The sequence below is a fragment of the Lepidochelys olivacea genome, assembly GCF_965140295.1.
Source record: "Lepidochelys olivacea isolate rLepOli2 genome assembly, chromosome: 7".
NCBI classification, from domain to species: Eukaryota; Metazoa; Chordata; order Testudines; family Cheloniidae; genus Lepidochelys; species Lepidochelys olivacea.
This window is the reverse complement of record NC_140417.1, coordinates 94,719,921-94,735,159: the sequence shown is the minus strand read 5'-3', so window position 1 is coordinate 94,735,159 and position 15,239 is coordinate 94,719,921. Positions and strand designations below refer to the sequence as shown.

Sequence of the window (15,239 nt, the reverse complement as noted above, 5' to 3'; positions counted from 1 at the left end):
CTGCTCCCAGGAGGTTCCTGCTTGCTGTGTGTGTGTGCGGGAGGGGTGCTAATGTCAGTGTGTCGTCCCCCTCCCCCCGCTTACCCCATCTCCATAGAGCAGGGGGACACGATAGGGCTCAGGACGGAGGGAGCTTGCTGGCAGCAGCTGCTGTCTCAACTTGCTGATCTACTTAAAATGGCAATGTACTTAGAGTGGGTTCAGCATACTTAAAGGGCAATGTGCTTCTCTCTCACACACACACACACGGTGGGGGGGGTGTCTGTCTGTCTCTCTGTCTGCCATGCTGTCTTGCCTCCCTCCATTCATGCTGCCTTGTAGAGTGTGAGGCTACATTAACAACGTGTTAATCCTTGAGGGCTCAACCGAATGCTAGTTCATCATTTAGCAGTAAGGCATTCCCTGGGAAATATCCCACCTTCTTCCACTCTCTGACTTTAGCACCTCAACCAAGCTTCACAATCATCATTGGGGGGGAGGGATAGCTCAGTGGTTTGAGAATTGGCCTGCTAAACCCAGGGTTGAGAGTTCAATCCTTGGGGCCATTTGAGATCTGGGGCAAAAATTGGGGATTGGCCCTGCTTTGAGCAGGCGGTTGGACTAGATGGCCTTCTGAGGTCCCTTCCAACCCTGAGATTCTATGATCATTGCTGTGTACAGTATTAAATTGTTCGTTTAAAACTTATACTCCTATGTGTGTCTGTGTGTGAGTGTATATATTTATTAATGGGGGGCTTATATATCTAATATATAGTTTTTTGTCTGGTGGAAAAAATTTCTCTGGAACCTAACCCCCCTATTTACATTAATTCTTATGGGGAAATTGGATTCGCTTAACATTGTTTCGTTTAAAGTCACATTTTTCAGGATCATAACTACAACGTTAAGTGAGGAGTTACTGTACTACCATGGTATGGAGCTAGAAACTTAGCTCTCATTTTTTTAAAAAGGAGAGCTGAATTCTTGTGTCATCACTTCCCTTAAGGAGCAGGGGCTTTATGAAAACACCAACTATTGCAAGACTCTATAACAATAGCAAGAGTTGGCTACACTGCATTTGTAGTACTTTCTTGAAAGATCATATTTCACTTTTGAGCTGTGATTTCTCTGGTAACATTGAGAGTTACCTAACAGATTTACTGCAGTCTGGATGCCCATTCTGTTACCTCAGTTTCTCTATTCTTGTTGCTGGGCAGGGATTAGAAATTTTGGGACAGGAGGAAGAATCTGAAATAGTTATGTAATTCTATAATCCTTGTCCGTCTAGAGAATTGGCAAGGCTGGATACAATCCAAACTTGCTGTGATTTATGATGAACGGGGATGTAGTAGTCCAGATTGTGGGGTGGGAATGAAATTGCCTTCATTTTCAGAAATATAATTGCATGCACAGAAAGAAGGCTCAATTTAGCAACCAACTTAAAACTTGTAATGGTGTGATTTTCAGAGGTGCTGAGCATGTTCAGGTCCCAGTGACTTCAGTCAAAGGTTTGGGTACTCAGCTGCTACAGAAATCAGGCTGTAAGTTTTCAAAGTGATTTAGTAGCAAAATAAGAAACATTATTTCACTACATCTTACAGTAATTGTCATTTAAGTAAATATTATACGTGTTTACACATTAAAATCCTCAACCTACAGATTCTTAAACATTCAATAAAGGTAAACATCTAGTAAACTTAACATGACATGTTATGTTGTAATGCTTATATTTAAAGCACATTTAGAGTGATTCACTGTATATTAATCAACTATATTAACTGCTGCACAGATGTAGCAAAGGACATTAAAATTTACCAATTTAAAACAGTTGACTCAAACAAGAATTTTTAAAATACGGTTAACAAGGTCCTAAGATGGTCTTGTTTAAAGCACAAGATAGAGAACCAGGAGATCTGTGCTCCCTTCTCAGTTTTGCCATAGATATCCTTGTGACCTTGAGCAAGTTTTATGCCTTACTTTACAAATGTATTCTGAGGCTGAAATAATTACATTTGTGAAGTACTTTGGTTCCTCTTTAGAAGGTGCTGTAGGAGCATTGTGATAAAGTTTGTTTTAAAAATAATTTGGCTTGATGTGGCTCAGCCATTTGCAATGAAGAATAGAGCAGGATTTCTTGATATCAGCTGACCTTCTGTCAAGCCAACCAACTCAAGAGCCTGTTGCAGGAACCAGCACTGCCTAGTAAGAGCACTCTTACTGAGGTGTACTGCCATATTGGTTCATTGTTGCAGCAGGGCAACTTAGATGTGTGCAGTGCCCTCTGGGCCCCTCCTTGTTATCTCATGTTGCCAAGTAAAGCCATTGTACTAAAAAGAATTCTGAACCGGGTCATACAGTGGAACCTCAGAGTTACGAACTGACCAGTCAACCACACACCTCATTTGAAACTGGAAGTACACAGTCAGGCAGCAGCAGACACCAAAAAAATACAGTACAGTACCGTTAAATGTAAACTACTAAAACGTAAAGGGAAAGCAGCATTTTTCTTCTGCATAGCGAAGTTTCAAAGCTGTATTAAGTCAGTGTTCAGTTGAAAACTTTTGAAAGAACAACAATAACGTTTTGTTCAGATTTACGAACATTTCAGAGTTATAAACAACCTCTATTCCTGAGGGGTTCGTAATCTGAGGTTCTTCTGTATTAGCAAGTACTCACAATGTAACTCAGTTGAAAAGCAATTCAGGATTTTTGTAAAGAAAAGTTTATAATGCTGTTTAGAGTAATCTGATATACTTTTACTTTAGAATAACCTTACATATCCCTTCCAGATCTGGCTAGAATTTTATTAAAAGGAAACAGACCGTGATATTGCTTCCTTCCTTTTGTGTACCAATCTAGTGAAGTTATATTACAATTGTGACAGAAGTCTGAAAAGGTGTATAGTGCATTAACTTAATACAGTTTTTTAAAAGCTGCATTTCTAGGAAAATGAAGGTTTTATTTTGTAAACTTTCAAGCTACAAAACACTGATTCTTGACTCAAATCTTAGGACATTTTTTATATTGAACATGATAAATACTCATTTTGTGTTTTAGCGTTTGTGTAACAACAAATCTTACATTTTAAGATAATGTTTCAGTCCTACACTGAAAATTGTTCATATTGACCAGAGGGAGGGATGGTATTCTTCAGGAGACCCGCTCAAAGTGAGGAACATATGACAACTCCATTTGTTACTAACAGTATTTTCCTTCTTCCATCATGCCCTTTTTCTCTTTAATGTCAGTTTATTCTTTAATGTCTCTTCACAGTTTTAGATAAAACTGAAGTCATTTTTATTGTTGTGAAATTTTTTGCTATGTACCAATGTTTGGGCCAAATCCTGACCCCACTGTAGTTGATGAAGAACTTGGTCCTCTATTTGTTCTAGATATTATTTTAAACAGCACAGTGTAAACTAGGGAGAGAGTTTAGAAGGCCCAAAGGGTGGTTAGGTGCCCAATTCCCATTGAGAAGTGTGTCTGTCGTTTTTTTTTTTTTTTTTTTTTAAATCCTTTGAAGTGTGTGTCAGGTAGTTCAGGCCCAAACATTAAATTTTATATATATTCTTTTGGACAAAACCTGGTAGTAAAATGTTTGTACTCGGTCATTTTATTTTGACTTAAAAATTCCTCTGCAATATCTAGAATCCAGATGTTTCTGTATTGGCTAGTCCAGTAAAATCAGAAAGTTAGATTAATCTATTTTCATTGTCTAAGCTGTATGCAGTGCAAAAAACCCCAGAAAACAAAAACCCTAAATGGTGAAAAGTTAAACTAAGTTTTAGGCTTAAACTTTTTTTTTTGTTGCCAGTGCATTAGATTATTAATACATTTTTTAACCTGACATTGTCCCGTATATTTGAAAAAAGGGGCAAGGTTATGACTTTATAGTACAGTACTCCAGTTTATATTAGTTCTGCTTTAAAGAGTGGGTCTGCTTGCCCAAAATCTTCATATCATCACCAATATTAAAGATTTTCAGAACTATATTCAACTCTGTTGCTTGTTTATCCCATTGTTTTCAGCTGAGAATTAACAGTTTTGTTGGTATGTAAGGCCACGTCTACACTATAAACTTTGGTCAATGCAGATACGTTGGCTTAAAGCCGCTGCAGTTAGCATATCACTTGTGCGTGTGCATAGTTGGCTCCTTTTGTCAGTGGTGCGTATGCTCATCAGAAGTGCTTGTATTGATGCATGGTGCAGTGCACCATGGATAGATTTGCTAGTGTGCAACCTGCCACTGTCCAGGCAAAGTTTGGCAATGCATGGTGGGGCAGAAACAAGTTGTGCCTTTGTGACGGAGCAAGGGGTCAGCTTCTCCGTGTGCAACTGTCTCCATGCCATAATGTCATCTATATCCGAGATCCTCAACCTTTTTGTTTCTGAGGCCCCCTCCCCAACATGCTATTAAAAAAAAGAAACCTCCGTGGCCCACTTGTGCCACAATAACTGGTTTTCTGCATGTAAAAGCCACCTCTGGCATTAGGGGGTAGCAAGCAGGGCAGTTGGCTGGGGCCCCCACGAGGCTACATTGCTCAGGCTTCAGCTTCAGCCCTGGGTGACGGGGCTCAGGGACCTGGGCTTCAGCCCCATGTAGTGGGCTTCGGCTTTCTGCCCTGAGTCCCAGCGAGTCTAATGCTGGCCCTGCTTAGAGGCCCCCCTAAAACCTGCTCGAAGCCCCCTTGGGGGCCCAGGATCCCTGGTTGAGAACTACTGATCTAAATCCCATAATTTTCATTTTTTTTTTTTTCAAAATCATGCAAATCTGTATAGCCCACCTTACTGTCCACCATCTCTGACAGCATCATGGAGCCTGCACAGCTTTGAACTGTTGTCATGAATGTTGCAAGCCCAGGACATACAATCCTCTGGTATTTGCAGAGTCGAATGAAGAACCGAATAAGTGGAACACAACTTCTTGGAGGGGGGTGGTGGTGGTGGTGGTCACAGAGCAGCTCAGATAGTGGAGTGCTGCTTCTGGGTCTGAGAAACAAGCACTGACTGGTGGGATCGCATCGTAATGCAGACTTGGAATGATGAGCAGTGGCTGCAGAACTTTTGGATGCACAAGGCCACATTCCTGGATCTGTGTGCCAGGCTCACCCCAGCCATCCAGCACAGGGACACCAGAATAAGAGCCACATTTGACAGTGGAGAAGTGAGTGGCAATTGCACTGTGGAAACTTGCAATGCTAGTTTGCTGCCAATCAGTCAGAAGTTATTTTGGAGTTGGAAAATCCATTATGTGGGTCATTGTAGTGCAAGTATACAGGGCTGTTAATCGCCTCCTGCTATGTAGGACTGCGTCTCCTGGCAATGTGCAAGATATAGTGGATGGATTTACAGCAGTGGGGTTTCTGAACTGTGGTGGAGCAATAGACGGCATGCATGTGTCTATTTTGGCACCAGACCACCTTGCCACAGAGTAAATCAACAGAAAAGACTACTTCTATTTGGTTATGCAAGCATTGGTGGATCACTGGGGGCACTTCAGACATCGATGTAGGCTGATCAGGGAAGGTGCATGACACTCACATCTTTAAGAACACAGGACTTTTCAGAAAACTTCAAGCAGGAACTTCCTTTCCTGACTGGATTTCCATTGGGAATGTTGAAATTCCAATAGTGCTCTTGGGGGACCCAGCCTATCTATTGCTCCCCTGGCTCAGGCTCATGACAGCACCGAGATTCAGTTATCACCTCAGTAGGTGCAGAATGACAGTTGAATGTGCTTTTGGTGGATTGAAGGGTCCCTAGCGTTGTTGTTCACAAAATTGGATCTTAGTGAGAAAAATATCCCAATGGTTATAGCTATCTGCTGTGTCCTGCATAATATCTGTGAAGCAAAAGGGGAAATGTTTCCACTGGGGTGGAGGTGGAGCAGCTGTCTGCTGAGTTTGAATAGACAGACACAAGGGTTATTAAGAGAACTCAATGCAGAGCTGTACGACTCAGGAAGGCTTTGCAAGACCACTTCAGCAGTGAGCCACTGTAATGCATTTTGGTGTACTCTGCTTTACCTGGTCCTGCTGTTTTGTAACCTATTAGGGATTGCTTGGGGTACATGTATAAATATAACACTGTCAGTGCATCGAATTTTACTTGTCACTGATCCTAAGACTTGCCATACTATACAGTAACAAGTAATTGGTTGCTTTCAGAACGACTAGGGCACTCAACAGCATATGTTTTGAACTAATAGAGGAATTATGTTTAAAACCATAAAATTTTAATGTGTAACAATCCGAGGAAGAGACACATCCATGCAGTTTTCAAGCAAATAGATTAAAACTTTAATACAACAGAACTTCTGAAGGGGAAAACATTCATATCCATTGTAGCAATACATACAATGACCTGTGAAAAATTGGTGTATGTGAAGCTGTGATTGTCTTTCATGTCCCTTGGGATGGCATGGTGGGGATAGTGCAGCAGCCCCGAGGCCATGTGGAATGGTGAGGGAGACTGTAGGGGAAAAAAACTATGACAGTCAGAATGTGTGTGTTGCAGAGTTCATTCCAAAGTTATGTACACACAATTTAATGACAATCCATTTCTGTTGAAGGAATACAATTTTTTTCTAGACTCTAGATATCTCCCTAAGAGTACCTATAAAATATTTTTGCATATGATATTGGTGGTGCAGAACTAAAAGCACAGCCAAAATCTTGCCGTTGTAAGTGCAATTCCAGATCAAGTTTGATATTGTGTAGTTAGTCAGAGTACTGCATACTAGTCTTTGTGATTCTGTAATATGCTACTGAATGCATGCCTCATCTCTAACTATGGCCTGTTACCTTTTACTTTTTTCTCTATTGCCTAGGCAATTATTTTACCATTTCAGGAGAAAGAGGCCTTTTTATTTTAGACTCTAAGCTATTATATTTGCCTATTATACAGTAATGTCATTGCCATTTTTCAAATCCAAGTACATCTGTTCTTTTATCTTTAAACAAATTAAACAAAACTCCAGGTTTGGCAGAGAAAATTTGTGTTCTGAAACATATTTAATATAGTAAAATTAATCTTGTAATTTTCCCCGTTAATGCCTCTCACACTGGAATGTCAGTTACTGATCCTTAATTTCCTGGGTTTTCTCTAATCATGTCTGAAGATGAGGTTCCATTTACTTTTCTGTTCCTGACGTCACCCCAAGCGGCTATTCAGAATTCTTTTGTTATTGGATCAATAATCTCTCCAACCTTCTGGCTCAGGATTCCATGCAGTAACTGTTGTGCCAATTTTGAGACATTAACTTAATCATCTTCAGGTACAATTGCTGATTTCTATAGTGTTTCATACTCCTGCCTATTTCTGATTCAGTTGCTGGTGTCCACAGGACAAGCTAGTGTTTTGTGGTGTCCTTCAGGGCGCTCCACATTTTAGACTGATTTTTTTATTTTCTGCCGAGGCAATCTGTTAAGTTTATCAAGCTCAAATAGTCATAATAAAACAAAAACCCATACTTTCTTTATAAAGCTTCGTAACTGGGAGATTTTCAAGATGGAAGCTTCAGGTACTCTGTGCAGCAGTTTGTACGAGACAGATATCTCCATCCTACCTTTTAAAGTAATATTATTGTGCCTCATGAGTATTGGGGGGAAAGCTTGTTTGGTTTTTGGAAATATTTTTATTTAGCTTCATGGTATAAGTTTCCTTCGCAACAAATCATATACCCAACAAATTAAAAACAAATATAGAGTCTGCTTTGTGTAGTCACATCTTCTGTACACAACTGTATATGCTTATTTTCCTATGCCTTGTGCTGCCAAGGAAAGTCTTTTAAACTTAGTGCAAGATCCTCCCCCTGCTCTGGCCCCTTATGCCTCATAAAAGGACTGGAGCACCATAAAAGGGCCCGAAAAGCCCCATATTTATCTTAGGGAGGATTCCCCCAGGTAAGCACTGTGGAAGACTGCCTTAAGTCTCCTCACAAGCTCCGGCATGCCAGGGGTAGGGCTGGGAGAAGCATGTGAGGTGTGGGGCTACAGTACACAGCTTGGTGTCCCATTAGGCAGCGTTGGGAAGACTGTTGTAATTTAGACAGGCTCCCATGACTATGTTGTTTTGGGGGCCCTCCAGCTCCTGGAACAGTTATGCTTTGGAAGGGTGCAACCGTGACTCAAAGCCATTTTAGACCCCAACCAGCCCCTCCCCCCAGGCTGTAAACGTTGTCCTGTCAGTTTCCTGTGCTATATGGTATCCTTCTGCTTTTTAGATATTAGTAATTGAAATCTTGTCCAAATTTGCACTGGTTGCAACTTACCTCTCCTCCTTCCTACCTTAATAGTCCTTTTTTTAAAACAATTTCATGGTCGCTGTGGGAGTTAAGATTACTGTTACTGAAACTGAACAACTTGTTCAAACTCATTGATGCTTTACAGTCTTGATATATTATCTTCTCACCTACTGCATAATTTACTTATTTTTTTTCCTTTTTATTCAGCAAAGGACAAAATCAGCTCAATTTCAGAATCCACTCGTAGTTTAGTTATTATGCTGTCACAATAATCCACCAGTTACGATAGTTGAGATGTGGTTGGTTTTTTTTAAGTCAGTTTGATTAATATAAGAGCGTAGACAGACTTAAGGGCTGACAGAGTGTTTACCATTGTACAAGACACAAAGAAAGATATCGTCCCTTGCACTAAGGCTAGCCCTAGAGTTTTTGCCTTGGCAAAGGATGGACACTAATACATTGGAAGATCTAAAGAATGGTAACAAGTTTAAAATATTTTATATAGTGTAGTAAAGCTTGAGGTACAGGAAAAACAGGAAATATACTCCACATTGCTCTGCTCTTGCGTGCCTTATACTTGCCTGTCTAGTCACTCATGTATCTAGAATGATTCCTGTTATGTAATTGCATGTAAATTATATAGCATTTAAAATTCAGGCTCTTCAGATTAGAGTGAGTGTCTATCTTTGTATTGTACGTCTGACTCAAATAAGTCTTGTGTATGGGCGGTCTCTGGGTGCTGCCACTATCTGCCATAATGCAGTCTGAAAAAAATAGAGTTAGTGCTATTAACCAAAATAAAGTCAGGCATAGTCTACAAGAATAAATATACTGTCAAAATATGCAAAGCAATTTAGAATTTGCTTTATTTGGTGGTTTGAAGGAATTGGCTTTTCTTAACGTGTCCGCCTTAGCACTGTGTTCTGCTAAAAATAAGTGACTGGGTAATTACAACACAAATGGTTCTAATTCTGTCAGTTTTGTTGCTGAAAGTAAGTCATTTGAAGGCTGTTGAGTTTTTTTTATTTTTTTTTCCCCCCTTGCTGTAGCTTTCTGGATTCTGATACAGTAACTCCTCACTTAACATCATCCTGGTTGATGTTGTTTCGTTGTTACATCACTACATCGCTGATCTATTGGAGAACAAGCTCGTTTAAAGTTGTGCAATGCTCCCTTATAATGTTGTTCAGCTGCCTGCTTTGTCCACTACTTGCAGGATTCTCTGGAAGAGCAGCCTGTGCTCATGTGGGGTTGGAACCAGGGTGAGCCAGCAGCCCCGCTATCAGTTCCCCATAGTTCCCTGTAAGTAGGTGTGCATCTGGGCTCCCGCCCAGCAGGCTATCAGTTGCCACAGTTCAGGTGTCCCTCCCCCCACTGCTATGTATTGCTTCTGTCCTCTGCCTTGGAGCTGCTCCCGGGAGCCTCCTGCTTGCTGGGCGCAGGGGGGAGAGGGGTGCTGATGTCAGGGTGTCCCCCTTCCCCCGCTCCTGTACCTCATCTCCACAGAGCAGGGGTGGGGGACACACGACAGAGCTCAGGATGGAGGGAGCTTGCTGGAAGCTGCTGCTGTGTCTGAACTTGCTGATCGACTTAAAAGGTACTTAAAGTGGGGTCAGTGTACTTAAAGGGGCACCGCATGTCTGTCACATGCACGCATCCCCCAGCACTTCGGAAAGTCAGCACCTGTGCATGTGCTGTCTGGAGGAGGGAGTGGTGCATTCCACCGGGATAGGGTGGGTTCATCATCACATTCAGTTTTTGCAAGGAAGTGTTTGCAGCCACTGCCATGTGCCTGTTGTGTTTCCTCCCTCCTGCCTCAGTGCATGCTGCCTTGTAGAGTGTGAGGCTACATTAACAACGTGTTAATCCTTGAGGGCTCAGCCAGGTGCTAGTTCATCATTTAGCAGCAAGGCATTCCCTGGGAAATATCCCACCATCTTACTCCATCACCTCAAGCAACCTTCTCAATCATCATTGCTGTCTACAGTATTAAATTGTTTGTTTAAAACTTTTCCTGTGTATTTTTATAATGTCTCTTTTTGTCTGGCAAAAAAAATTTCTATGGGACCTAGCCCCCCCCATTTACATTAATGCTTAAGGAGAAATTGGATTCGCTTAACATCGTTTAGCTTAAAGTAGCATTTTTCAGAAACATAACTACAGCATTAAGCAAGGAGTTACTGTCATTACATACTTTCAGTTCTACGTGTCTTTGAGTTCATGGACTAATGTTTGTTCCAAAGACACAATTCCTAGTGAAATCTTACTGTACTCTGACAGATTCATCAGGAATTAGCAAAGCTGATGTCTGTTAGCTTCTTTACACTGACTGAAAAAAAGGTTTGTTTGTTTTTTAAAAAATCCGTAGCAGTAACTATTAGAATTAAACTGAAGACCAGAAGCAGCAGGTTCTCCTTATGCCATGGATGAGTCCGAGGGGAGCAGAGTCTTGTTTAAAAGAAAAGTTGTGATATCCTTATCTTTTTGTTAGCAAATGTTGTGGTTGTATGCAGGTAATCCTGTTTCTTGGTTGTTTGATTGTAACTGTAAAATTAACTTTATTTTCTGTTTAACTATCTGCTGTTCTTTCTAGGTGTTTATTTGTTTCATTAAGATATAGTAGAGTGTCTGTGCACCATGTTGAATAAGGACATCCTTTCAATTCTAAAGTATCACAGTATGGGAATCCATAGTCAAGGCCTGGTGTCCCACGCAGCACATTAGATCTAAAACTATATGTTAAAGATCCAGAATTTCTTCTTGGAGTGCTTGCTCATGTAGATTCCATTCTAGGTGTGTGCACGCCCACATGCACAGTCATTGGAGATGTTTGCCTTAGTGGTATCTGTAGGGTCAGCTGTGGTGCCCCCTTAACTGTCACGCCCATGTGCTGGTATATAGGGACCGCAGACCCTACGCTCTCTCACTTCCTTCTTACCACCCATTACGGTTAGTCAGAATGCTTAGGTTACACCCTGCAGTTCATGGCTGACCCTCCCTCCCATCCCTCTTCAGGGATCCTTCTCATGAGCAACTTCTCTTCCAAGAGGTCAAGAATCTTCTGCACCTAGGTGGCGGAGGTTCCTCCCACTACTTCCTGATCCTGAAAGCAAAAGGGGGCTTCAGACCCATCTTGAACCTGTGTCGTCTTAACAAGTCAAAGTTTCGCATGGTCTCCCTGGCCTCCATCATTTCGTCCCTGGATCTGGGAGACTGGTACACCGCCCTTGACTTAAAGGACACGTATTTCTACATTTTCATTTTCTCGGGGCCCAGGTGCTTCCTTCGTTATACGCCGGGCCAGCAGCATTTCCAATTCATGGCATTGTCATTCAGTCTTTTGTCAGCCCTGAGAGTGTTCACGAAGGGTATAGCGCCAGTGGCCACTTATCTGAGGCACTGGAGTGTTCAGATTTATCCGTATCTCAACAACTGGCTAATAAAGGGTCAGTCCCTGGATCAGGTGTATCAGCATTTCAATCTGGTTTGTTCCACCTGTTGTGAACTGGGTCTGTTAATAAACGAGAAAAAGTCTACCTTAAGTCCAACGCAATGCATAGAATTCATTGGAGCAGCCCTCAACTTGGCTCAGGCCAAAGCCTTCCTCCCCGAGGCTTGGTTCTAAGCCATGGTGGACCTCATCTTGTGCATGTAAGCCCACCCTCTCACCACCGCCTGCACTTAGGTGGTCCGACATGTGCAGCTCCACCTCAGGCCCGTGCAGGCGTGGCTGGCATCGGTCTGTGCCCTCAACAGACACAGCATGGACTGGGTGGTGAGGGTCCCAGACCACATACTGTCGTCATTCACCTGGTGGCAGAATAATGCCTCGGATAAAAGCATTCAGCCTGAGTGGACCTCTCTGCAGTTAATCCTGGACTACCTTCTGCATCTCAAGCTCCAAGGCCTGTCCCTTTCATCTATCAAGGTCCACTTGGCCACTATCTTGGCCTTCCATCAGCTGCTCGAAGGTAGGTTGGTTTTTCCCCAGGACATGACTGCCAGGGGCCTCGAGCACCTCTACCCATACATCAGGAAACCCGTCCCTCCGTGGGATCTGAATCGTGTGCTGTCGTGGCTTACTGGGCTCCCCTTCAAGCCTCTGGCTTCCTGGTCTCTCCTTCGCCTTTCCCAGAAGGTCGTGTTCTTTGGTTGCAATAACATCTGCCTGCTGGGTTTCTGAGATTAAGGTGCTTATCTCGGAATCACCCTATACGGTCTCTTACAAAGACAAGATCCAGCTACGGCCTTACCCAGCTTTCCTGCCCAGGGAGGTCTCAGTTTCATATGGGCCAGGACATTTACTTACCTGTTGTGTTTTTTTTTTTTTTCCAAAGCCATATAAGTCGGAGGAGTGTAGGTTGCATTGCCTAGATGTCAGAAGGGCACTTTCCTTCTACATTGAAAGGACCAAGCCATTCCACAAGTCAACACAATTGTTTGTCGCGGTGGCCAACAGGATTAAAGGTCATGCAGTGTCCACTCAAAGAATTTCTTCTTGGATCACTGCCTGCATTCACTGCTGCTATGATCAGGCACAGGTGTCACCTCCAGCAATTGTCACCACCCACTCAACCAGAGTGCAAGCCTCTTCCACAGCTTTCCTAGCTCAAGTGCCTATCCAGGACATCTGTAGGGTGGCCATCTGGTCGTCCGTCCACACGTTCGTGTCCCATTATGCACTTACCTAGCAGGCCTGGGACAATTCTGGGTTTGGTAGAGCAGTACTGCAAGCCGCTAAACTGTGAACTCTGAGCCCACCTCCACTGATGATGCTTGTGAGTCACCTAGAATGGAATCGACGTGAGCAAGCACTCAGAGAAGAAAAAGCACTTACCTACCTTTTGTAAGTGTTTTCTTTGAGATTTGTTGCTCATGTTCATTCCATTACCCACTCTCCTATCCCTCTGTTGGAGTTGCTGGTAAGAAGGAACTGAGAGGACGTAGGGTCAGCGGCATCTATATACCAGTGCATGGGTGCTGCACTCAAGGGGGCGCCACAGCCGACCCTACAGATACCGCTAAGGCAAAAATCTGACTGTGCATGTGTGCACGCACACGTCTAGAATGGAATGAACAACACATCTCGAAGAGCAACAGTTACGAAGGGTAGGTAACCATTTTTTATATGGTGCTACTTCCCACCCCCACTTTCCTTTTATTTGGAGCTCTCCAGTTTAGACCAACATCACTTTAGTTGTAAGAAGAACAAAAGGATCGGGAGGGCCCTAGGAGTCCCACTACAGCATACTGTAAGAGTGGGGGGTGTTGTGGCTGATCACCAATTTAACACTTCTCTGAGCCATTGCTTCAGTCTTTGTGTATTACTGTGTTTTGTATTGGTATGTCATTAATCTGCTTGTTGTGCAGATTTTATTTTAAGAAGTCTCAAAGATACTATAAAGTTGAAAGGATAATTTTATGGAACTTTCACTTATACCTATTGAGCAATTAGGAAAATTTCATCTTGGTATGATCTGCTGCATAGTAAAACCAGATTTCAAAGACTTGATTATTGGCATTCTTCATCTAGAAATTTCTAGAAGATTTTACAATATACATTGATATATTAGTGCTCCCAGTGTATTTCAATAGAATTTTTAAGGACAGAATTAGTCTTCAAACCTCATGCAGATACTACTGTTAAAAATATTACACCAAAGGCAAATTGACTACGTTCAGTAGTATTTGAAGAGTAATTACAGCATACATAATCTTTATTTAGTGTGTTAAAAGCAGAGTGACTTATTTGGGAAAGTCCTTTTACATGCTTTTTAAAATATGTAAAATGTAAATCTAGTCCTAGTTCATTCCAAACATGGTGAGTCTGAAAGCAACACCAGATATTCTCAGAAACTCTTCTCCTTTCTGTCTGTGCACATACCTGTCTATGGCCTCTTTGGGTATGTCTACGTTGTGATAAGACCTATGGCACAGCCATGACTGCCCCAGATCAGCTGACTCGGGCTTGGATTGCAAGCCTTTAGAATTGCAGTGTAGCTGTTCAGGCTTGGTATAGTGTCCGGGCTCTGGCACCCTCCCCCTCGTGACTCCAGCCTGAGACTGAATGTCAACTCTGCAATTTTGTAGCCCTGTAACCTGAGCCCCATGAGCCCAAGTCTGCTGACCCGTGCCACCCCGCAGGCCTTTTATGGTAATATGGACATATTCTTAGGTTTGTTTCAGCTTTGTTGTGGCTCTTCCTGGTATACAAACTCTTGCAGGGGGAAGAAAGTGCACATGAGCACCCCCACACATTGAACAGTGCTGGGGAACAATATCGTCATGTGGTGCATCAGTCTGGAAATAGTTGACCATCAACAAAATGGTGAAACTGCTTATTCACACGGTGCTATCAGAGGCACAAAATAAAGTGCAGGGGGGAAAAAGGTGTTTCTCCAATCTTGGAGTCATTTCTAACAAGTATGCCATTTTCCATTAGTAAGGAGACTTCAAATTGACAATGTCTTTTGAACGGTCCTCTCAAATTGAAATAGAAGCAGTCTGAGATCAGAGTTTGAAACATTATCTACGGTAGTTTTCTTCCTCTGAAATGCTAAGTACATTTAAAAAAAAAAAAATCCCAAGCTCCCAGAAATGGCAGATGTAGCTGTACAATGGGAGGGCTAGGTCATTAAAAATTGTTGCTTGTGCACATACAGAAGACCATGTAACACTTTATTGGAATCACATAAAACATGTTACGTCTGATTATCAGATGAAGTATCAGGTAAAGTTGTATGTGGTCTGTGTACACATTATTGTAACCAGAGTTTCTGTTAATACTATTAGAGCTATTGCCCCCTTGACTGAAATTTCCTCCTTTTTAAAGAATACCTGATGTGTTTTGAGTCTGACTTTTTCACGTGCTCGGGGTCTACCTGATCACCGTATTCAGGGTTGGGAAGAAATTTCCCCCCACGTCAAATTGACAGGGACCTAGGGCTTTTTAGCCTTCTGTGGCATGGGGCAGGGGTCACGTGCTAGGATCATCTGGGTATATCTCACTAAATCA

General features: G+C 42.3%; 1 protein-coding gene across 1 annotated transcript in view; it reads left to right on the top strand.

Moving 5' to 3' along the window:
- MARCHF5 (membrane associated ring-CH-type finger 5) overlaps positions 1–15,239 on the top strand; it is a 74,732-nt gene that overhangs the window by 42,715 nt on the left and 16,778 nt on the right. The gene's annotated exons all lie outside the window — the stretch shown is intronic.